This window comes from Camelus dromedarius, chromosome 3 (genome assembly GCF_036321535.1).
Source record: "Camelus dromedarius isolate mCamDro1 chromosome 3, mCamDro1.pat, whole genome shotgun sequence".
NCBI lineage: Eukaryota > Metazoa > Chordata > Mammalia > Artiodactyla > Camelidae > Camelus > Camelus dromedarius.
In genome coordinates, this window is record NC_087438.1 from 39,732,721 (window position 1) to 39,757,268 (window position 24,548).

General features: G+C 37.7%; 1 protein-coding gene and 1 non-coding gene across 2 annotated transcripts in view; both read right to left on the reverse strand.

Moving 5' to 3' along the window:
- PDE4D (phosphodiesterase 4D) overlaps positions 1-24,548 on the reverse strand; it is a 1,287,753-nt gene that overhangs the window by 1,152,583 nt on the left and 110,622 nt on the right. The gene's annotated exons all lie outside the window — the stretch shown is intronic.
- On the reverse strand, positions 9,389-9,461 carry TRNAG-ACC (transfer RNA glycine (anticodon ACC)). The gene has a single exon. It is a non-coding gene; the product is annotated as a tRNA-Gly (tRNA).

Consider the following 24,548-nt stretch of genomic DNA (forward strand, 5'->3'; position numbering starts at 1 on the left):
AAGGAGTTTCCTAAAAAACTTTAATATGAACTATATTATCTGATCCAGAAATCTCACATCAGAGAATATACACAAAGGAAATGAAATCATTATCTTGAAAAGATATCTGTACTCCCATGCTCATTGAAGTATTATTCACAATAACCAAGGTTTAAAAATAACCTAAGTGTCCATCAATGAATGGATAAAGAAAATGTGATACACATATAGGAATATTTTTCAGTCATAACAAAAGAAAATCCTGCTATTTGTGACAACTTGGAGGGCACTATGCTAGGTGAAATAAGCTAGACAAAGGAAGAGAAATACTGCATGGTATCACTTGTATGTGGAATCTTTAAAAAAAAAAAAATCAAACTCATAGAAACAGAGTAAATGGTACTTGCCAGGAGCTGAGGGATGGCAATATGAGGAGAGCTTGGGAAAAGGACACAAATTATCAGTCATAAGATGAATAAGGCTCAAGGATCTAATGTATAGCATGGTGGTGGTAGTTGAAAATAATTTATTGTGTAATTAAATTTAGCAAAGAGAGTAGATCTTAAGCATTCTTTCTCTCACACACATGGTGTAAATATGTGAGGTGATGGATGTGTTAATTAACTTGATAATGGTAATCCTTTCATATGTATACATATATCAAATCATCACACTGTACATTTTAAATATATTAGGATTTTGTCAATTTTAGTCATTAAATCTGAAAAAATGGAAAAAATGATTAAATATTAGGGGTAGATAAAATATCAGAAAGTTCTAAAATGTAGAAATCAAGTAGACCATCTATTTCCTAAAAAAAAAAATGCACAAGTATATGAATCACATACACAAAGACACAGCAGAAATTAATATCAGAAGTTAATCTTAAAATAGACACAAAGGCAAATTTTAAAATAAAACATACCTAAATGGCAGACTAAAGAAGAAATCAAAATTCCAATAACAAACTATTTTAACATTAATAAAATGTAGAAAATCTTATATAAAAGTTGATGATTGTGGTAAAGATGGTGGTAAAGATAAAGACTCAAAGGAGAAAAAAAATCCTAGTTTTTAGGGCTCTTATTATTTAAAAAAAAAAGAATGAAAATAAAAGAACAAGATATTCAACTCAATAAACTAGAGGAGTTCAATAAAATGACCCTAAGAAAAGCAGCAGCAAGAAATCAATAAAAATAAGAAAAGAACCAGATATTCACTTAATAAACTAGAAAAAGAGCAATAAAATAATACTAAGGAAAAATCAGAAAGAATAATTAATAAAATAAAAGAAAAATAAAGGGCAAAGAGTTAAAAATCATATGATCATCCCCAGGAATCCCACTCCTGGGCTTGTATCCAGAAGGAAATCTACTTCAGGATGACACCTGCACCCCAATGTTCATAGCAGCACTATTTACAATAGCCAAAACATGGAAACAGCCTAAATGTCCATCAACAGGTGACTGGATAAAGAAGAGGTGGTATATTTATACAATGGAATACTACTCAGCCATAAAAACGGACAACATAATGCCATTTGCAGCAACATGGATGCTCCTGGAGGATGTCATTCTAAGTGAAGTAAGCCAGAAAGAGAAAGAAAAATACCATATGAGATTGCTCATATGTGGAATCTAAAAAACAAAAACAAAACAAACAAAAACAAAGCGTAAATACAGGACAGAAATAGACTCACAGACAGAGAATACAGACTTGTAGTTACCAGGGGGGTGGAGGGTGGGAAGGGATAGACTGGGATTTCAAAATTGTAGAATAGATAAACAAGATTACACTGTATAGCACAGGGAAATATACACAAAATGTTATGATAACTCACAGAGAAAAAAATGTGACAATGAGTGTGTATATGTCCATGAATGACTGAAAAATTGTGCTGAACACTGGAATTTGAGACAACATTGTAAAATGATTATAAATCAATAAAAAATGTTAAAAAATTTGAAAATATAAGTATGTATAATGATACAGCAAGTAAAACAAACAAACAAAAAAAACCAAAAAAAAATCATATGATCATCTCAATAGATGAAAAAAAGTATTTGACAAGATTCAACACCCATTTATGATAAACTCTCAATTAAGTGGGTATAGAAAAAACACACCTCAATATAATATAAGCCATTTATGGCAAACCCACAGCTAACACATACTCAATGATGAAAAACCAAAAGCTATTCCTTTAAAATCAGGAAAAAGATAAGGAGACCCATTATTGCCATTTTTATCAACATACTATTGGAAGTCCTGGCCAGAGCAGTTAGGCAAAAAAAAAAATTAAAGGCATCTAAATTGAAAGGAAGAAGGAGGGAACTATCACTACTTGTGGATGACACAATTTTATATATAGAAAATCCTAAAGACTCCACCAAAAAAACTACTAGAAATAATAAACACAGTAAAGTTGCAGGATTCAAAATCAACATACAAAACTCTCTTCTATTTCTATACAATAACTATGCGCTAGCAGAAAGAGAAACTAAGAAAGGAATCCCATTTACAGTTACAACAAAAAGAATAAAATACCTAGAAAAAAAGTTTAACCAAGGAGGTCAAAAACCTATATTCTGAAACTATAAGACATTTTTGGAAGAATTGAAGACACAAATAAATAGAAAGACAGCCCAAGCTCCTGGATTGGAAGAATTAACATTGTTAAAATGTCCATATTACCTTAACCAAGCTACAGATTCAGTGTAATCCCTATCAAAATCCAAAGAACATTTTTCACAGAAATAGAAAAAAAAATCTAAAATTTATATGGAACCATAATAGATCACAAATAGCTAAAGCAATCCTGAGGGAAAAACAATAAAGCTAGAGGTATCACAACTCCATGGTTTCAAAATATACCACAAAAACATAGTAATCAAAACAGCATAGTATTGGCAGGAAAACAAATCAATGGAACAGAATTGAGAGCCCCAAAATAAACCTGCACAATAATAAATAATGGGCACATAAAAAGATAAAAATATCTCTAATTATTAAGGAAATGCAAATCAAAACCACAATAAGTATCACTCCACACCTGTAAGAGTGGCTATTATCAAAAAGGCAAGAAATAACAGGTGTCAGCGAGGATGTGGACAAAAGGGAACCCTCATGTGCTGCTGGAGGCAATGTAAATTCATACCACCACTATGGAAAGCAGTATGGAGATCCCTCAAAAAATTAACAAGAGAACTATCATATGATCCAGCAATTCCACTTTCGGGTTTTTATCCAAAGAATATGACAACACTATGCATCACTATGTTCATTGTAGTGTTATTTACAACAGCCAAGGTATGGAAACAATCTAAGAGCCCATCAACAGATGAACAGAAAAGACAACATGGTATGTGTGTGTATATACATACATACACACACACACAGATACATACACACACAATGAAATATTACTCAATCATTAAGAAAGAAATCTTGACATTTGCAGCAACATGAATAAACTTTGAGGGTATTAGGCTAAGTGAAATAAGTCAGACAGAGAATGACAAATACTGTATGGTTTTACCCATATGTGAAATATAAAAAACAAACGAAAATAAATGAGCAAACCAAACAAAAACATAGATATAGAGAACAGGGTGGTAATTACCAGAAGGAAAGGAGCAGGGGGCAGGGGGAGGATAAAATGGACAAAGACGATCAACTGTATGGTGGTCAATGGAAACTAAATTTTTGGAGGTGAGCCCAATGTAGTGTATGCAGAAGTAGAAATATACTATTACATACATGAAATGTGTATAATGTTATAAACAAATCCTATCTCAATAAATGCTTTTAAAAAGATTAGTAAGTAAAACTCACCAAAGCTAAGCAAGAAAGAAAACTCAAATTTCATTAAAAATTACAAAGTAGATAAGGCCAAAAAAGATTTAAAAGATCATAAAAGAACAGTACATACTACCTTATTTTGATTAACATGATAATCCTGATGTAGTGACAATAATGTAAGAAAATATAAATTAACAAAAGTGATCTAGAAAGAAATAGTAATCAAAATATAACAGAACACATATATAGCATTAAAAAGTTTTAGGAAATTTATATAAAAAAGGGAATAAGATACAGATCATTTAAGCAGCAAATTATTTTAAAATTATACTACATCTCACAACACAGGTAAACACAGAAGTGTACCATACTCATTTTACATAAATATTATAAACCTGATACCAAACCTGAAAATGATTATTTTTTAAACTATATACTTCTCTCACTTTTATTAAAATGAAAATATAACTAAGTAAAATAGTTAAAGTCCGAGTATATTAAGAGAAAAAAAAGTCACAAGGAAATGAGTTACAAATACTTAAAACAATAAAATAGAAGCAGAATTATTTTCCATAGTACTTCTTTTTCTTAAAATACCAAAGGAAAAAGATATGATGGAAGTTAAGCCATTCTAGATAATAAAAGTGTTTTAGAAACCCACAGCAATGAAAATATGACATGAGCTCTAGGAAAGAAAGATAAATGATTGAGATGCATATGCTAAATATATATAGTATAAAATTGTAGTATAAGAAAATATGACATTTCAAATTACTGAAGAAAGTTTAGATTAGTCACAGTAAGTTATTGAGAAAATTGGTGTTTACATGTCCAGCAAGTACTCAGATCACAAGAGGCAAAGTTCCAGAGGCTAGGCTCCAAACTCAGCCAAACCACTTGAAATTAAACAGCTCATCAGCTGTGCCACTGGGACCATGGATGTGCATCAGCTCTGTCCACATTGGCTAGTCCATCCTTTGCCTTCCTCCTCATCCTTTATTTGCTACTATCCCAGCAACAGACTAGCTTGGAAAAGAAAGAATAATCACAATGTCCTCACAAATTTTTCTCCCTAAATTAACCAAAATAATATAGTGAGGAGAAATCTAAAACTATTTTTGTTCAGTGACCATTTCTTATTTTCATTACATTTAAAAAAAATAGAGATGTTTCTATTCTATTTATGTAGAACAGGAATATTTAATCTCATAAAATGACACTGAGAAAAAGAAAATACAAATTCTGCCTCGACATATAAGAAATACTTTTATATCCAAAAGCCTGATAATTTCCAAGTTCTATCATGTTTGACTTTCCAACTAACCTCTTTTTCAATATGTTCTGTAATTTAAATTTTGTGAAACTGAATTTAAATTAATTTTATTTTGAGAAGTGTCCAATATTCCTTGTTGAATTCTGCAGTATCAAATATCCAGGAGAGGAAGTTTCTAAACTATTTTATCCCACACCCTTCCAAAACTGTTTTTAACCTTGCTGTAGACATTTAATGACAGTCCAGTTGTTTAAGTAACAGTAATAACAAATCTTTGGTAATTGGTTGCAGAACTAATGCCATTATAAGATTATCAACCCATCATATAAAAAGAAAAGCCAGAAACTTCATAAAGGTTTGTGTTTCTAAATGATGCCACAGAGGCCAAAATGTGTTCAAGGTGCAATTTAGGATGCTCTGGATGAATGTCACAACCTAACTCAGCATGGGTCATAATGATGGTATTGTGGAAAAAAACAAAATAGAAAATTGCATCTGTAGTTTTTACATCCTGGATGCCCAAAGAGCATTCAGACAGCAAAGCAAATGCCCTGTGACAGAGCTGAGGGATTCAAAATTTAAAATTCCCCTTGGTTCTCAACCTTTTTTTCTGGGTAAAAAACCTACCCCACCACTACCACCATTTCCCCTCAGTATTGTACAGTTCTTCCTCTCAGTGATGTAGCTATGTTTAAACTCTTCCCTGGAAAAAAAAAAAAAAAAACTTGACAGATGGCAACCAAGTAGAATAGTTATTTATGTTGCCTCTGTGTTTTTGTCTTCATATATATTATACACATATTGAGATCTGAAAGTACTTGGCTTTCTGCTTAGATACTTACTGTTTTGTTTATTCTAAAGTGCTTGGTGAGAATCTGTTAATATCACTTAAATCTTATTTGGGGGGAATCTGCAAAAAAGTTACTAATAACATAAATCAGTAAATGTTGTTTATGCCTATGGCATCTTCTCCCTGAGAGACAACCTGGGGACAAGAAGAAACAGGAATTGTAATAGGAAACTAAATTTGAATTATGATTACAATGAATTCTGTTTCCTACAACTTCAGCACACAAGAGCAGCCACATTTACAGAAAAGAAGTGTGGTAGTCACTATTCACCAGTCTAGCCATAAACAATTGAGTAAATAAAGCCTGTACCCTGAAACCTTGACATTATAAACTCAATTTAGGAAAAAGAAATATTTGAAATAGGTGAGCATACTGGTAGATCAGATAGACAGATAAATACATAGGCTTTCTCTGCACATCTAGGAATTTAGAAATAGATGAATTGTTTTCAATCAACTCATTTCTCTGATAAGAATGCACACTTGCTGGGGGTTATAATATTTCTTAGCAGAGAACACTAAAAGCACAACTATTGCAAAATTAAAAAAAGAAATGATACAGTCTTTCTCTCTTTAAAGGGTCACTAGATGAAAACATCAGGGACTCTCGGGCCACCAGGATATGTCGAAATGGCAAGACATTGATGGAGCCATGTCTAATGCAAGTGCAAGTGTAAGGTGACAACTGAAGCAACTAACATTGCTCTAGTTCCACAAAGCAATGTTAACTCACTTATATGTCATAAAACCATGTAGATTACTGGCTAGGTTATTGAATTCAGCAATTTAGTCACTAGGTAAGATAGGTAGACTGGTTAACATTACAATTAAAAGATTTTAATATGGAAATTCTTGGTGATTTTTTTCATTTAAATCCAAAATCTAATATAAAATTAATATTATTTCAGAGCACCTCTTTCTTCTCCTTGAGTTCACTTTAAGATTTTATGGAAATGAACAGGCTAATTTGTGAGTGCATGAGCTTTTTTCCCTCCCTTGAGAAGTAGGTAAGAATAGTTCATAACCACTAATGTTTGACACACCTGCCCTATTGAAATGGCATCTTGGGGATCCCCTTCATTCTTCAAATTCTCTTCTTTGTGGGCATCCATCATCTGCCTCTCAAGCTGAAGTCTTCCCAATATTGGCTGTCTCTTTGACCTCACAGTTATGAAATCAAACACAACAATAATCCCACTTTGCCAGAATTTTTTTGGATCCCATCTAAAGAATTACATTTTACTGTGAACACCTCATTTTGAGAAGAAAAATAAAAAGTAAGAACGTTCACTAAAAATGATGGCCAGGGTGGTAGAAGGTTTGAGAACAATCAGATGCCTAATTCTGGGTGGGACTGATCAGATGGCTCACCGTGGTGAAGGGAGGGCTTAGAGTCCATGAATGAGAGAAGTGAAATATCTTCTGTGATGCTCCAAGGGGTGTGTAGCAGAGACTGGCTGCTAAATAAACACTTCTTCCCAGGCAGACAGCTAAACTACAGGCATACCTCATTTTATTGTGCTTCGCGGATAATGCATTTTTTCAAATTGCAGGTTTGTGGCAACCCCATGTCAAGCAAATCTCTCAGTGCCAATTTACAGCATTTGTTCACTTCGTGTCTCTGTGTCACTTTTTGGTAATTCTCACAATATTTCGAGCTTTTTCATCATTATTATATTTATTATAGTGATTTGTGATCAGTGATCTTTGACATTATTCTTGTAATGCTTTGGGGGCACCATGAATTGCACCCATAGAAGATGGTGAACTTAATCTATAAATCTTGTATGTGTTCTGACTCCACCAATTGGCTATCCCCCTCATCTCTCTTCCTCTCCTCAGGCCTCCCTATTCACTGAAATATTGAAATATGCCCCATTAATAACCTTCCAATGGTCTCTAAGTGTTCAAGTGAAAGGAAGAGTCGCACATCTTTTCCTTTAAATCAAAAGCTAGAAATGATTAAGCTCAGTGAGGAAGGCATATGGGAAGCAGAGACTGGCTGAAAACTAGACCTTTTGAGCCAAACAGTTAACCAAGTTGTGAATGGAAAGGAAATGTTCCTAAAGAAATTAGAAGTGCTACTCCGGTGAACACACAAATGATAGGAAAGTAAAACAGCCTTACTGCTGATATGGAGAAAGTTTTAGTGGTCTGGAAGAAAACCAAGTCAGCCACATTTCCTTAAACCAAAGCCTAATTCAGAGTAAGGCCCAAGTTCTCTTTAATTCTATGAAAACAGAGAGGTGAGGAAGCTGCAAAAGAAACATTTCAAGCTAGCAGAGACTAGGTTCAAAAGGTTTAAGGAAAGAAGCTATCTCCATAACATAAAAGTGCCCAGTGAAGCAGCAAGTGCTGATGTAGAAGCTGTAGCAAGTTATCCAGAAACTCTAGTTAAGATAATGAATGAAGATAGCTACACTAAATAACAGATTTTCAATGCAGACAAAACAGCCTTATGTTAGAAGATGCAAAAAAAGAGAGGAGGAGGAAGAAGAAGAGGAAGAAAAGGAAGGAGGAGGAGAAGACGACACCATCCAGGACTTTTATAGCTAGAGAGGAGAAGTCAATGCCTGGCTCCAAAGCTACAAAGGACAATCTGACTCTTGTTAGGGGCTAATGCAACTGGTGACTTTAAGTTGAAGCCAATGCTCATTTACCATTCTGAAAATCATAAGGCTCTTAGAAATTATGCTAAATGTACTCTGCCTATGCTTTATAAATGGAACAATAAAGCCTGAATGACAGCATATCTGTTGATAACATGGTTTACTGAATTTTTTAAGCCTTCTAATGAGATCTACTGCTCAGAAAAGACTTTTTTCAAAATATTACTGCTCATTGAAAGAGCACCCAGTCACCCAAGAGCTCTGACAGAAATGTATGAGACTGATGTTGTTTTCATGCCTGCTAACACAACATTCATTCTGTAGCCCATGGATCAAGGAGAAATTTTGATTTTCAGGTCTTATTTAAGAGAACCATTTAGTGAGGCTATAACTGCCATAGATAGTGATTCCCCTGATGAATGTGGACAAAGGAAATAGAAAACCTTCTGGAAAGGATTCACCATTCTAGATGCCATTAAGAACATTCATGATTCATGGGAGGAGGTCAAAATATCAACATTAACAAAAGTTTGGAAGAAGGTGATCCAACCCATGGATGATTGGAAGGGTTCAAGATTTCAGGAGAGGAAGTAACTGCAGATATGGTGGAAATAGCAAGAGAACTAGAATTAGCAGTAGGGTCTGAAGATGAGACTGAATTGCTATAATCTCATGATAAAACTGATGAATGAGGAATTGCTTCTTACAGATCAGCAAAGAAATTGATTTCTTAAGATGGAATCTACTTCTTGAGATATATCAAGAATCCTGAAGATTGTTGAAATGACAACAAAGGATTTAGAATATTAACTTAGTCTCTTTTTTTCTTCTTTTTTGGTGGGGGGGGGTGGATAATTAGGTTTGTTAGTTTATTAATGGAGGTACTGGGGATTGAACCCAGGACCTCGTGCATGGTAAGCAGGCACTCTACCACTAAGCTATACCTTCCTCCCCCATAGGATTTAGAATATTAAATAAATTTGGTTGATAAAGCAGTAGCAGGGTTTGAGAGGATTGACTCCAATGGGTAAGATGCTATCAAACAGTAGTGCATGCTACAGAGAAATCTTTCATGAAAGGAAGAGTCAATGGGGCAAACTTTCCTGTTGTCTTATTTTAAGAAATTGCCAAGCCACCCCAGCCTCCAGCAAGCACCATCCTTATCAATCAGCAGCCATCAACATCAAGGCAATACCCTCTACCAGTAAAAAGATGATGACTCACTGATTAAGGTTCAGATGATGGTTAGCAGTGTTTAGCAATAAAGGATTTTTAATAAGATGTATACATACTTTGGTTTTTTAGACATAATATTATGGTGCACTTAATACATAATGTAAATATAACTTTCAGGTGTACTGAGAAACAAAAAAAAAAATTGTGTGATTCACTTTATTGTGATACTCATTTTATTGCCATGGTCTGGAACCAAACCCACAATACCTCCAAGGTTTATTTCCCAGCCACCCTTGCAGTTAGACTGGGCTGTGTGACTGACTTCTGGCCAATGGTATAGGACAGAAGTGACACATGCCACTTCCAGGTCTGGCCCTTAAAATCTCCCGTGTGATTTTCCGCATTCTCCTGAGAGTCTAAGAAGCAGTTAACAAATCTGAACCTAACTCTGGCTATATCTCTGATATCCTTCTTATTCCTGAATCTTCCTTTAAGAGTTCTTTCTGTTATCTCTTCCTTCTCTTACTCTGAGCCTTTGCCCACCTCCTTCAACACCTGCATTTGTGAAGTTACTAAAGGTCTCTTTTATAACTTTGGTAGGAGTACATTTCCTCCCCAGCCAAACAAGAAATTCTTCAAGAGGAAAAAAAAATCCTTTTGTACACTCTCCTGTGCTCCCACTAACATACCCGGTAACGTACTCCACACATAGGAAATGAAATTTCACACTTAGGCAATTCTATTAGCCAACTGAGGCCAACTCATTAAAATAAGCATTTCTAGTGATTAGAGACACATTTCTAATCTCCAGGTGTCTGTCCCTTGTCTTCCTCAGCCAAGAAAACATTTAGAAAATGAAGCTCCATTTGCTGAGTTAGTTTCACATTCATAGAAACATCTGTTCATCTTCTTGAGAGGAAAATTACAGAGACCTAACAGTGGAGCAACAGCAAAAATGAAAATCCAGCAACCTTAGTGCACTGTTTTATGCAAACTCTGCTATCGTTTTAAAATAATCTCTAATGTTTAACTCAGCCCAAGCCTCAATGTTTAAACAAGATAAATTAATCTATTTTTCTCAAATGAAAAAGGAAATTTTCCCCCTCAGCCAGTTCACTTAATAAGTATATACACATTCTGATAACTTTTAAAATTTACATTTTTATGTTCAAATGAGTATTCAAATGAGTATTTTCCTTCCAGTCTCCCAAAACAGTCTGAAAATCAATCACTTCCCACATTTCTCAAACACTTTCCTCTTACTTATATAGATATTGTTAACTTGAGTTTTTCATAAAACATGGTTACACCATGGATTACTTATTTCAGAGCAGAAGAAAATGAATGTTCCCAAGCTTCTGGAAAATGGGCCCTTAACACTGACCAGGAATCCCACTTTTCTCAAGCCAACTCACACCCACTCGTCACCTCAACTGCCATATTTCAAACTCTCTCAGCTCTCCTCACACCTCCACCTCTCCTCCCTGCTACCTCACAGACAAAGATACTGTCTCTTGCCTTACAGGAACATAGAATCCCTAGGAGACGAACCCTCTCCGCCTCTTCATACCAAGCATGCAAACATGGGCATTTCTGTGACTCCTTTCCAGCCCAGTTCCCTTTTCATGAGTCAGCACTATCCCTTATCCTTTTCCTCTCCTGAATACTGCCAAATCCCCATCGATTAAACATATTCAAGTCTTTCCCATCTTATAAAAAACCTTCCCCCAATCCCCTATGTTCTGTTTATTATTTTCTTCTTCTAAGACTTGTCTACTTTGAATGTAGACAGTTTCATAGCCCTCACTCACTCTTTTTTTGTTTGTTTGTTTGTGGGGGGAAGTAGTTAGGTTTACTTATTGATTTATTTTTAATGGCAGTATTGGGGATTGAACTCAGGACCTCGTGCATGCTAGGCACACACTCTACCACTGAGCTATACCCTACCCACCCCCCACCAATCTTCACCCTTCTCTAATCCATCTTTTTCCTCATCTTTCCACAAAAGTAGCTCTTGCTAAGATCACCAATGAATTCCATGTCAATAACTCCAAAGAACTTTTTTTAAACTCACATTACTTGACATTGCTGGTCACTCCATCTTCATCAAAGCACAGGTTCCCTTTGTTTGTATGACTCTAGTGGTTTCCCTCCTATCTTCTATGATATTCTTCTACGTCCTTTGTAAGTTGATCTTCCTTCAAACAGCCATAAAATGCAGTTCTTCAAAGCTTGGTTCTAGACTCGGCTTTCGCATCACTCCTTAGTATCTCTCTGGGCAATGGCATCCATGGTCATGATGTCATCTACCACCTCCATACTCATGATACACAAAGGTGTATCTCTAGTCCAGGCCTCTCGAGGCTCCAGAAATATAGATTTAAATGTCAACTTGTTGTTTCTGCTTGTCTCTCTCAAAGTCACTCCAAACCCAACACGTTCAAAACTGAACTTGAAATTTGCCTCCCAAATCCCATCTTCTTCTGGTATCTCTACCTCATTGAATGGTGCCACCAACTATCCAGTTGTAGAAACTTACTTTTCTTCACCTGATCCCGTATCAGTCTATCACTGGTTTTCACCCATTTTATCTCCTAATTACTTCTGAAGCCCATCCTCTGCTCTCCATTTTCACGTCACCGCTTTAGCCCAAGCTCTATCCTATCCGGCCTTGTAACCCTTTCAATTTTCTATTTCTCTTCCCAGGTCCACCTTGGCTGCCCACCAACCTGTCTGCACTGAGCTGAAAAGAGCTGTTTGAATCACAAATCTGGTGTTGTCACTCCCATATATTTAGTGACTTTCCTTTGCCGTTAGGATTAAAGATACTTACTGGGACCCGAAAGTCTGGCTCAGTCTGCTTCTGACTGTCCCTCAGGCCTCATCTAGAACCATCCTCCATGGGTTCTCTCCCTCCACCTCTCCCCTGAGGTCACCTGGCCTTCCTTTCAGTCCCTAGGATTCAATGACCGGACCTGCCTGCTGTGGGGCTGTGCCCCACCAGCCCATCATTTGTTTGGTTAACGCTTACTCACCCTTCAGGTCTCCCCGCTGAGGGAACACATCCCTGATAAAAACAAACTAGCCTGCCATTCTTTCTGCTAGTATCCTGTCCCTGATTTTCATGGCACTTCCAATTTTCCATTTATTTCTGTGAACATCCCCTAGAAGGTAAGTAAGTTCTGTGAGAGAAAGAACCGCCCCTATTTCCTCTAACCCTGGGACCTAGCCTAGCACCCAGCACATTATAAACACCCAACATAATATCTTTTGAATGAACGAAAAAAAATGAATAAATTGATCATTCACTGTATTGTTCTCAGGGCTATGTTATCTTTCAAATACTTTAAATGCTCTCATGGCTGTAATGGTTTATTCACTTCACATTTTATCATTTTTTACAATATACCTAATTTCTGTCATAATAAAATAGGAGTACCTCTACTGTAGGAATCATGTTCATTAATTTTTATATCTGAGGATGCAGCATGGTGCCTAAAAGAAAACAGACAGGTATTCAAAAAATATCTGTTGAAAGAAGGGAAGACATGTTGACACAGACTCCAAGACTCTGTATTACGTGAAGAAGAGTTCAAGGTGTAGGCTGTGGAATTAGATCTATACACTCAAATTCTGGCTCACTAATTGTGTGACCATAGACAAACTATTTAATTTCAGTAAGCCTCTCTAAATGGAGGGGGATAATGCCCAACCTCATATGGTTACTGTGAGAATTAAGTGAGATCACCCTTACGAAACCTAGTTTTGCAGCCAAAATAATGCCTTAGGGTGCACTAAGATATACTCATGGAGATTATTGTTTTCAAATAAATAAACAACGTACAACTTCCTGAACCACCTCTGAGACTCTGCACAGAGAGAGAGAGCACATCATGGTCCCTTCATGTAGCTCCGCCTGCCAGCATCCCTGTCAAAGGGCACTACAGCCTACAGAATGAACACTGGGACTCATGCTCCAGAAGAAGACAGCCAGCAGGGCTCCCTGAGACAGCCTGGAAGGCCATTGGGTGAGTGGCTGTTTCCTGAGGAAGCTACCCGAAACCAACATCCCATCTAGCATAAGCCATTGCCTTCCTAGATATAACACTGGGCTGTACCAACCCAGCTGAGATTTGGAGGGGAGAAACGGCTCTGCACAGGGCCTATAAGCATTTGGACCAACCCTCCTAACAATCAAATCTAGAAGTTTCCTTACGATTATATACCTTCCTTGGGTATTCCCAACACTCAAACTCAGCAGTTCCCTCTTTCCTACTTGATTCCGAAATAAAGTATGAAGATTAGCTATTATTTAAAAATAACTTCAAGAACAAAAATTGCCATGAAGGCAAATTTGCAGAAACAATTACAAAATAGGTAATAATATTCCAGATTTGTGTACAGAAATAGAATTTATTTATACGTACTGCCCTAGTGTTGGAAGAATAAAATGATAAGGATGTCAATTAATGTACGTTAGGGCCATATGAATATTCACTGTATGAAAACATGAAATGCACTTCATATTTGCTTCATCTGCACAAAAGTACGCTGTTCTCACTACTTCAAAATAGTCTTGGTATGACTGTCTCTCATTACAAATTGTAATGCCCCAATATTACAGATGAAGCAATTGAATCAGTCAAAGGTAAATCATGCTCCCATGATCAAACAGAAACTGAGAACCTGTGATGAGAACAGCATTGTGATCTTTGAAGAATAGAACCTGTTCTGATAATGGACAAAAATATAAAATGTTTCTCAGGTGTGTAAAGTTTGCCACAAGCCATGCCACCTTCACACTGTCTGCACTTCTCTTCCCTGATCACATTTCCCTATGATGGTCTCTTCACAGGACAGGGTTTAGGACCACCATGTTCCACCCTAGGTACTCTCACATCTCCATGTGAAACTGAAGGAACTCAACATCTAGAAATGCAGCTTTCCAGGAATTAACAACTCGCCTGAGGAACTCACTGAGATAATTACAGATTCACATGCATTTATAAGAAATAATACAGAGAGATACAGTGTCCCTTTTACCCAGTTTCCCCCAATGGTAACCTCTTTAAAACCATAGCACAGCATTACAACTAGGATATTGACATTGATACAGTCAAGATACAAGCTAATAGCTAAAGGGGTCATTTCATCTCATGTGAAAAAAAAAAATGGTCTAAGGAATGAAAGGTGTAGGGAAGCCAAGAAACTTGACTTTGTTCTGTGAACTATTAACAACTCTAATAGTGGAAATTTTATGACTTATCGAGCAACAGTCAATCAAGAAAAGGATTACAATGATGAGGATGAGAAAAAGATATTTGTGGGCAGCTAGAGACGCCTTAGCATTTCTCAAGTCAAATCATGTAGATCAGTGATTCAGCGATTTGGTACCCAATCGTGGTCCCATGTGGGTAACATATACCTCACCTCTACCCTTAGTGACTTTTCTAAGTCACTGAGTGTGAAGCCTTAGAAGCATTTAGCCAATCATCATATTCAAATCAAAATGAACCTATTCAGTCTCTTAGCATAGACAATCTGATATTCAGCATATGAAATAAGAGCTCCATTTGCTTCCTCTTTGTTTAACAAGAGGTAGCATCAAAGAACCTTGAGTTTCATATCAGGAAAATCTGAGTTTGCCTTCTCATTCTCCCACTGACGGGTTGCCACCTGGGCATCTGAGATTGTTATCTCACCTAGAAAAATGCATATAATAGGTATCCACTAAAACTGTGAGGGGATTCAAGGAGATAATGTACATTAAAGACATAGCATCTGATGATCACTTAAAAGAATGTTATTTCATGTAATCTTCTTTCCCCTGCTTGCCAGTCCCCTTCCCTTACAGTACAAGTTTCTTGTCAGAGAATAGTCAAAGTAGAATGTCGCAAAACACATCTCACCTTGCTCACCTGACATGTCAAACATGTCAATAGTTAACAAAACTATCTTCCCCCGAAAGACTTTATAGTAAAAAAACAAAGAGACCTTGACTTGCATGCCAAACAGAGAGCCCTGCTCTCTAAAGAGACACCTCAATGCCGGACTACCTCTCAATACTGACAGGGGTTAACAGTGCAGTTTAAAACACCTCTGAGGAGCTGGCAACTTCAGGGACCAGCAAAGACAACACAGAACGTGAAGTCAACTGGAAGATCAAAATAATGTCCACAAAAGCAAAGGAAAATTGAGTATATTTAACTAGAGCACTCAGGAAAATGATACCCAAGGAGATTGCTCAGACTGGAAAGCCCACAGAGATGATAACCCCTTGTCCAGAAGATCCCATGCACAAATGGCATTGAGGGCAAAAACTGAAAAAAGATAGTGAGGTGCCCCAGAATATAACAGCTGCAGCATTACAGAAAGCAACCAGGAAGTGAAGATAATATTTTAAGTCTTAAAAACATACACATGAAAGTCTTAAACATTCTATTCCCACTAAGATTCATTACATCACCTTCACCGTTTCCTAACTGATCCCTGGACCGTCTAAGCCAAATAGGAACTGAACAATGGGCAAACTTCTTAGGCTTTGACTCGTCAGGCAGGTTCTTTGGGGCTAGAAGAAAAGTAATTATGGTGAGAAGAAATAATCTCAGCCAACTGTCCATTTATTTAGCTGCAGTTTAGATATATTGCTTCTAAAGATCTAAGACTCTGAACTGATGTGTAGGTATCTCTGCAGGTCAAAGAATATGACTAATGGCCCCTTGAAATTCAACATGGGGCTAGAGGATTCTAGAACCTTTGACAGATGAGAATTTCAATGATTAATGCTGTCTTTAGCGAGAGGCAGGAAGCAGTGGCTCTCCTCTGGTAACAATCTACAAGATTTAAGACATGAATGGGTAATTTTGAAAAGAACTGACCTAAGAGAAAACGTGTAGCATACTTCCTGGCTCTCGATTTCTTTAATTAATTTTTGAGATGATTGTAGATTCACATGTAGTTGTAAGGAATATTACAGACGAATCTGGTTAATCATTTAAAGACTCAGTTTTCTCAATGGTAACAAGATCACTACCAGGATATTGACACTGAGAGTCAAGACACAAAACAGCTCATCACCACAAGGATTTCCTACATGTTACTCTCTTATAGCCACACCCAGCTCTCTCCTGCCCTCTCCCCTCTTAACACCTGCCAACTACTAATCTACACTAATCTGTTTTCATTTCATAATTTTGTCATTTCAGCATATATAAACTGATTCATACAATATGTAACCCTTTAAAATTAGATTTTCTCACTCAGCTTAATTATCTGGACATTCATCCAGGTTGTTGTGTATATTGATACTTCATTGCTTTTTATTGCTGAGTAATATTCCATGGTATGGATGTACCAGTGTGTTAACCATTCACTCACTGAAGGATATCTGGGTTGTTTCCGGTTGTTAGGCTATTACAAATAAAGCTGCTATCATCATTCATGCACAGGTTTTTGTGTGAACGGGAAGTCTTCATTTCTCTAGGATAAGTGTCCAGGAGTGCATTTGCTGAATGGTTTGATAGTTACATGTTTAGTTGTGTTTTTTTTAAGTACCAAACTCTTTTCCAGAGTGGCTGTACCATTTTACAGTACCACTAGCCACTATGTGTGGTCCAGTCTTTCTGCATCCTTGCCAGCATTCAGTGATGCTATTTTTTATTTAACCATTCTGATAAGTGCCTCTGGCTCTCCTTTAAAGGTAAACATGAAGATAAGAGGAAAGACTTGCCTAAACTCAGAGAAAACACTGCAAACTTTAATTCAGTACTTAAGTTTTACCATATGCTTTTCCTAAAATCTGGTTAGTTAAATTCAGAAAATTGCTCTCCTAGACCATCAGAAAATTTAAAGAATTAAATAAGGGGAAATATCCAATCTCATGACCCCATTTCACCCTAAAGCATTTCATCTTGTACATAATGTGTTCTGTAACTTTAGAATATTTCATAACCATCCCAGTTAGTACTAATATTTATTACTGTGATTTTCTTAAACAAAAATTCTTCCCAGAGCTATTTCCTCATTAATGAAGGTGCAACTGATTAAATAACTCATAGGTATTTCTTACCCATTAAAAGCTGTTAGGTTATTTTGCCATCAGCTACATTGAATCTTTACATCTTTAGCTTCTATCTTTATACTACAGACTTAGGTCTTTTTCAAAGTTGTTCAAGCTTAGATTGCACTAACATTAAACCAAAATACATAAGCTGGACAGCTGTATCTTAGACCGATCTTTTCCAGAAGCTTCCTACCTCCTGGGAAGTCTGAGTTATCACAATTTCTCTATCCCCTACTTAGAAATCCTACACTGAGGAAAACTGCTTGATAGAATCCGCCACTTAAATTGAGTGTATGCATACCTTTGTCCCAGCTATTCCACTCCCTGGTATATGCCCAAGATAAATGCATACATTTGAGCCAAAAAAATTTACACTGCAGCATTATTTGTAATAGCTCCAAATTATAAAAAATCCAAATGTCCATCAACAAAAGAATGGACAGATTAACTATGGTATATAAAAATATAGTGGAATATTATACAGCAGTGAAAAGGAACAAACTGCTGTCATATGCAACAATATAGATGAATGTCACAAACAATGCTGACTGAACTCAGTCATAAAAGAATGTATAATAAATGATTCCATTTGTAAAAGTTTAAAAATTGGGGAGACAATATTACCATTTAGGAGAAAGAAATGGAAGGAGTTATGTGAAAGATCTCTGAGGTGTTGGGAACATTCAGTTTCTTGATCTGGATGGAAGTTATATGGATATGCTCCCTCTATGAAAATTCATCATGTTGAATGCAGGATTTCCATATTTTTCTATATTCCTATGTTAAACATAATATAATAGCTTGTATAAATATAATATTAAAAGAATGAAAGCAAAGGTTAAAATAATGATGATTATGATGATAATGAAAGAATCCTTTCTCTATACTCAAATAATGGTCACCAGCCTTCTTGCACAAAAGTTCAGTCCTGCTTAGGAGAATTAGAATTCAGAGATCTGGTTTTAGAAAACAGTTCTGGATCTAGTCACTGAGAGACATTGGCAGTTTGGCCCTCTTGTGCACAGTGATGTAGTAAATGGAGTCAGGAGGGGACACAATGGGTGCATCCAGCACCTGGATAAGTTAATAGAACTTTTCTGTGGTTTGATGAGGTTTTAATCACTCTTTCTGAGAAGATTCAGTTTGGCTGTCTCTCCAGGGAAGAAAGGAGGGTCCTAGAAGTAGCATGTCACTCTGGGAGGGTAGAGGGTAACCACACTCCAGGTGAGTCTCCAAGCAAGTAGATGCAATTATGTGATATATGAGACTATAAGCTTTCCATGAAAGAAATCCTTGATCTGATACCTTACTACTAGAACTTTTTGAAAATGCAATTAATGACTCAATTATCAGGGCAGTTCATTGAGTCATTCTACAAATACGAATTAAGGACTTTCTGTGTCAGGTATTGTGTTAGATGTGGCAACTCAGTGGTAAACAAGAGGGACACAAAGCCTGCCCTCAAATGGGGCTATAATCTAGCAAGGCAGACAGATAAATCAGCCAAAACAATTAAGTGTACAGATGGGAACATGTGGGGAAGATACCAAAACTAGTCTAGAGCAGAAGCTGAGAAAGTGTTCCAGGGCTTTCTGCCAATAGTAGAGAATGGTCCTGGCATCTCAGATAAGTGGGAGGGAGCACCAGGCAAGACAGAGCCGAGGGACAGCACAGCTGAATGTTCCAGGAGGGAGCAGCACAGGTGAATAACCACAGCCCAGGAAAGCCAAGAACGAGGTCTCACCAATGGGGGGACAATGCCCACTGATCCATGAGAGGCAGGCAATCCAACAACCGCTCTTCCATCACCTTAACACCCAGAGTTTCGTGTCATTGTAAGAAAGAAAAGGACAGTAACATACTTGGTGTTACTATTTTCTATGAATAAAAGCCTCTTTCTGGACATTGAATCCATGCTAGTCAGAAAATCTGCAGCAATTTACTGGGCTGACTGATGGAGAGGTGAGCCCAGTAAGTTGCCCAGTCACAGGATCTAGGTAAGGTCAACACACTTAATAGCATAGATAGATCAGGAGTGAAATGTCCCCGTCAGCACATTTTACATGGAATTTCTGACTTACACCAGAATTATACTCTATATCCCATTAATAGTAAAGGTAAACAAATATTTTGTTCTAGTATCTTAGTTACTCTGCAAATATTTATTGCATATCACTATGTTCCAAGGTGTGGGGAGAGCTGGGAAGGTGTAAAAGCCAAGATGCTGTTAATGGGCAACCTAACAAAGTGGAAAGAGGCACTTTGGAACCCGATCACCTGAGGTTTAAATCTTGATTGAACTTCTCACTAATAGAGTGGCCTTGGGTTAGTTACCTAACTCTCCACAACCTCATTCCCATAATGCGAGTTAAAAAACATTTCCCTGACAAGTTCTGCAGGATTGAATGAGACCTGGGAAAGGTTCTACACTGGGATATAGTGGTTCAGAAAGAGCTGGAACCGACCCCCATTCCCACCCCTGCTCTAGCCCACCCTCCTCTTTGCACCAACTTGCTTCCTTACTGGGATTTACAAGCACACGTGCGGGTGCTAGTTTGGCGGTCATTCATACCCCTTGCCCCTGCAAACAGCTCTTTTTGGTCACCCCTTGTACAAAATCCAACCTGCCCTCTGAAGGACACATCTGTGTCTTAGCTTTGGACCATCTGAGCAGGAAATTCCAGCATTCAGATGCCCTGACCATGGTCTATAAAAGAGAAAGACGTGATGCCCTGTCCCTGCAGAATCTTTGCTCAGCAGGAATGGCGTGGCCAGAGGAGGGCTCAGCTGGGGTCCTCTAACAGACTGGGCCAGGCAGGGGGCCCTCTTGCCCAAGTCTAAGGCCAGTATGATTTGGAAGTAAATGCTCTAGGATGATAAGAATGTTTAAGAAACAGTCTTTCCACCAGACTATTTCACTAGCTGTGTTTCTACAACAGTCTGCCTCCGTAAGCTACCCTACTCCTATGGCTATTTTATAGGAATGCTGCTGGTATGCATTCCTTTCCTTGTTTGAAACTCACTCTGAATCTCTAACAAGTCCAAGGTCTTGAAGTGCTTGCTCATTGTTCTGTATATCCCCTAATATTCTCTGGATTAAAAAAAATAAAATAAAACCTTACCTAAACTGTGTTCACTATGATTGCTGTTGGTTAGTATGTGGATTTAAATAAATCCTTCAGCCGCTGTTAAATCATACTTTGTATAACACTTTGTATAATTTTAAAGGTGGGAAAAGTTTTTGAAATCTAAGTCTGAGAAATGATACCCAGAAAATTGCAAGAAAAAATCGGTATCTTCCAAAGGCTGATAAATTATTAGCTCTTTATAGGCACATAACTGTCCAAAATTATTTATTCAAATCATAACAACAGCAATTTTTTAAACAGTCAATTCAGTGGCCATATATAGATACAGCCTTGACTCACTTAAACAAAAGGATCCTCACTCCGTCAAGGAGACATTATTCATTAAACAAAAGGAGAAGAGTAAAAATCCCCAACACAAAAGTCAAGGGGTAGGATATTATGAGCTCAGAAATTCTAACTCGTGGTCTGTGTCAGGGCACTCCGGGTACAGGGTCATGATGTTCCAGGGGCGAGTATACATGGTACATTCTGCCCAAGCCGAGGATGGTTCGGGGCCAGGGCAGTAAGGTCAGCGAGCTGGATGGACAAAAGGAAAGATGGAAAGTCATGACCTTGGTTGCATCATCGCAATGATCTCTCAGTAAGGATCCTCTCATCCCCTCTCCCAGTTCCACATATGACTCGTTCTCCTCGCTGATTCACTACGGGGCTTGTCTCTAAAACACAGATGCTAACCTGCTGAAATAACCCCAAGGCTGAAAGCTTAAAGTATATAAAGGATGAATAAATGCACCTGGGGCTCCAAGGACTAATGCCACAGAACTGTCATCATTTCCCACCAAACGTTATTTCGCCCACTCATCTGATGTCCGTCTGTGGCCCGTTCACACTGCATATGGCTGCGGACAGAAAATGTCTCAGTTCAAAACTAGCACAGTGGGTCTGGAAGAGGCTCTTGCTGCAGTGTGGGCTCCTTCTTAGTTTCAGCTCCAAATCTTGTCACCCTAACATACAGACACTGAACAAGCCTAGGTGGAGGCTCAAAATGTCCCAAGTATGGGTTCCAACTCTGTGGCTGACTTACTAATGTGTGACTTGAGCAAAGCGTTATTTAAAAACCTAAAATGCCAAAAGCATCTCCTCCATCTCTGCTACCTTTAACCACACCAGTGTTTTCAACCAAACAAACAAAAGAGAGGCTACTCTAGATAAAAAGGAAAGTCCCTCGGTCTCTCCCAGAAGCCCTTCTAAACAGTTAAAACCCTTGCCAGGAGTTCTATATATTCTCAGCACAATGAATGTTGTTTGTTTTCTCATCTGTTTGCTTCTCTCCTGAGCACTTAGAAGACAAGGTGGTCTTGCTCTGGTCCCATCCACTCTGCTCTCATCAACAATGAACAATACTGAACCACTAATTATTTCAGTTCCTACTTTCCCAGGCTGAATACTAGTATTCTGGTAACTCATTCAATGAGAACGTATACAATAAATTTCTAAAACACTAAAAGGAATGAAAAGAACAGAAAGCTTATGGTCTCCATCTTTAAGAAACTCAGAATATAGTTATGAAGGAAAAGAACACAAAAAGTATAAATAACAATACAAAACAGACTGCAATTAAGTTCTGATATGAGTGGTTTAAACAAGTGCCAATAAGCACTAAGGTGGGAGAAATGACTATGGATGGGCAGGGGATGGGGGAGAGGGTAACGACATAGGAATGGAAGGGACTCAGCAGAGAAGTTGCAGGTATTGGAGCTGGGGGAAGGAAAAGGGTCTGTCAGAACAGGGATTCCTGATCTTTTGTGTGAGACGGACCGTTTGTGAGCCTGAAGACCTTCTCACAATTTTTTAAAACATTTGAAATAAAATACTCGTATCACAGAGGAAATCAATTGTAGCCATTTCTGGGATACCACTTGTTTTGAAAACACGAATTTGTTCCAGTGTAACTGATATATTAGGGAACAATTTGGGCATAACACAGATTTCCTGTTTGCTTATGCACCATTTCTTTCACAAGAAACACTAGGCAAATGCAAAATTGGCACCCAGTGAACCCAGCAGTACAAGTCCACAAACCACAGACACGCATGTCCCAAACTTCCACCGGCTTCCTCTGCACCAGGTGCATTGCCAGCTGCACCCATCCACACCTGGTGTTACAACTTTCCATCGAGTTTAAATAACCCCACCGCACAATAATTCACAAGCCTCACCCACTTCTACAAGCACACACAGGTCCTTCTCAAGGTGTGGTACCATATTTATTCTAGTACTTACAAATTTATGTACTTCTTAACCATTTGATATATAACTGTGTATGACTGAGCTACCATTTTTATTAGGTTCCTATCTTTCCTTTAATGTGTAGTTAAGGTTTTTGAATGTTGTGCCCTGAACTCCATGTATCCCATGAACTCTATGGTTTTTATGGTGTGACTTTGCATGGCAGGGTGATTTTTAAGAACCTGTGTGTTTCAATATAGTAGAAAAAACTATATATTTAAATTATTTCTTTCTGTGAAATTTGTGAGATAATAATATTCTTTATGAACACATTAACTTACAAGATCTAGTAGCTGGCCAAATAAACTACCATAATTTCAACTGATGAGCACAAATTATAAAGAGAGATACCTGTAACTGTAATGTGACATGAAATACTCTGATTTCTGTGAACAAAACCACAGATATTTCTAATACTCCTGGTTTATGGCCTACATTGATAATTGAAGAAAATGTTAAATTTCAGTGCGTATTGACAATAATAACAATATAATTTTCCCCCATCTAGTTTCATTGATGCCCTGAATTCTATCTTCACCCTCCAGGCAGAGAAGCCCTGTTAGACTGGAAGGTGAAGAGCATGTCTATCAAAGGAACCAAAGGAGGCAAGATCATAATGTGCTGTGAATTGTCTGGCTGGAACCAATAACTTATGATGGAGAAGAGAACTAGGAAGGGGAGGAGAGAAGAGAGAGAACACATGGAAATACAGAATGGGCCAATATCAAGTCCAGATAAAAGTTCCTCCTAACTTTTCTATGCTGCCCTTCCGGTCACTGTCCAAGTCACTGACTCACACTCACACCATCAACCGACGCACAGCCTTTGCTGCTGTAACTACATGCAGTCCTCCCTTCCCGGGAAGGGTTTGTCTGTGTGCCTTTTCTCCCCCTAGTGTGAACTGATGGCAAGATCACTTTGAATTTTCCTGTTGTCCAAATTATACTTCACCCTTTCCAGAGAATGCATTTCACCCATTTCAGAGTGCCAATTTGACCTTAATGTCTTGGTTATATGTCAGCATGCCCTGTATCCATCATGAAAAGGCAAAGTCTGACACCTCATATCCAAGCCCAGTGGACTAATAATAGTGCCCTATTCATAACTGCTTCTGACCTGGTAACAACCCACCCCAGCTCCCAGTGGACCCACGTAATAATTATCACCTTCCCATTTTAGAAGCTAATAACATTAACTTGCTCATCATCTCAGGCTGTAGGGGGCAGGGGTGGATAAAAGAGTTATTGTAAGTCACATTACAGACCTTAGGCGCCATTTATTACAGGTATTTCAACAGCCACAGGGTAATGTCTCTAAGCATCAAGATTTAGGAATCATCTCCTGCTCTGACTCTTTGTCAAACCCTGCCACCGGGCTTATACCAGACATGTCCACATGTCCTCTTGGTCCCCATTTGTGG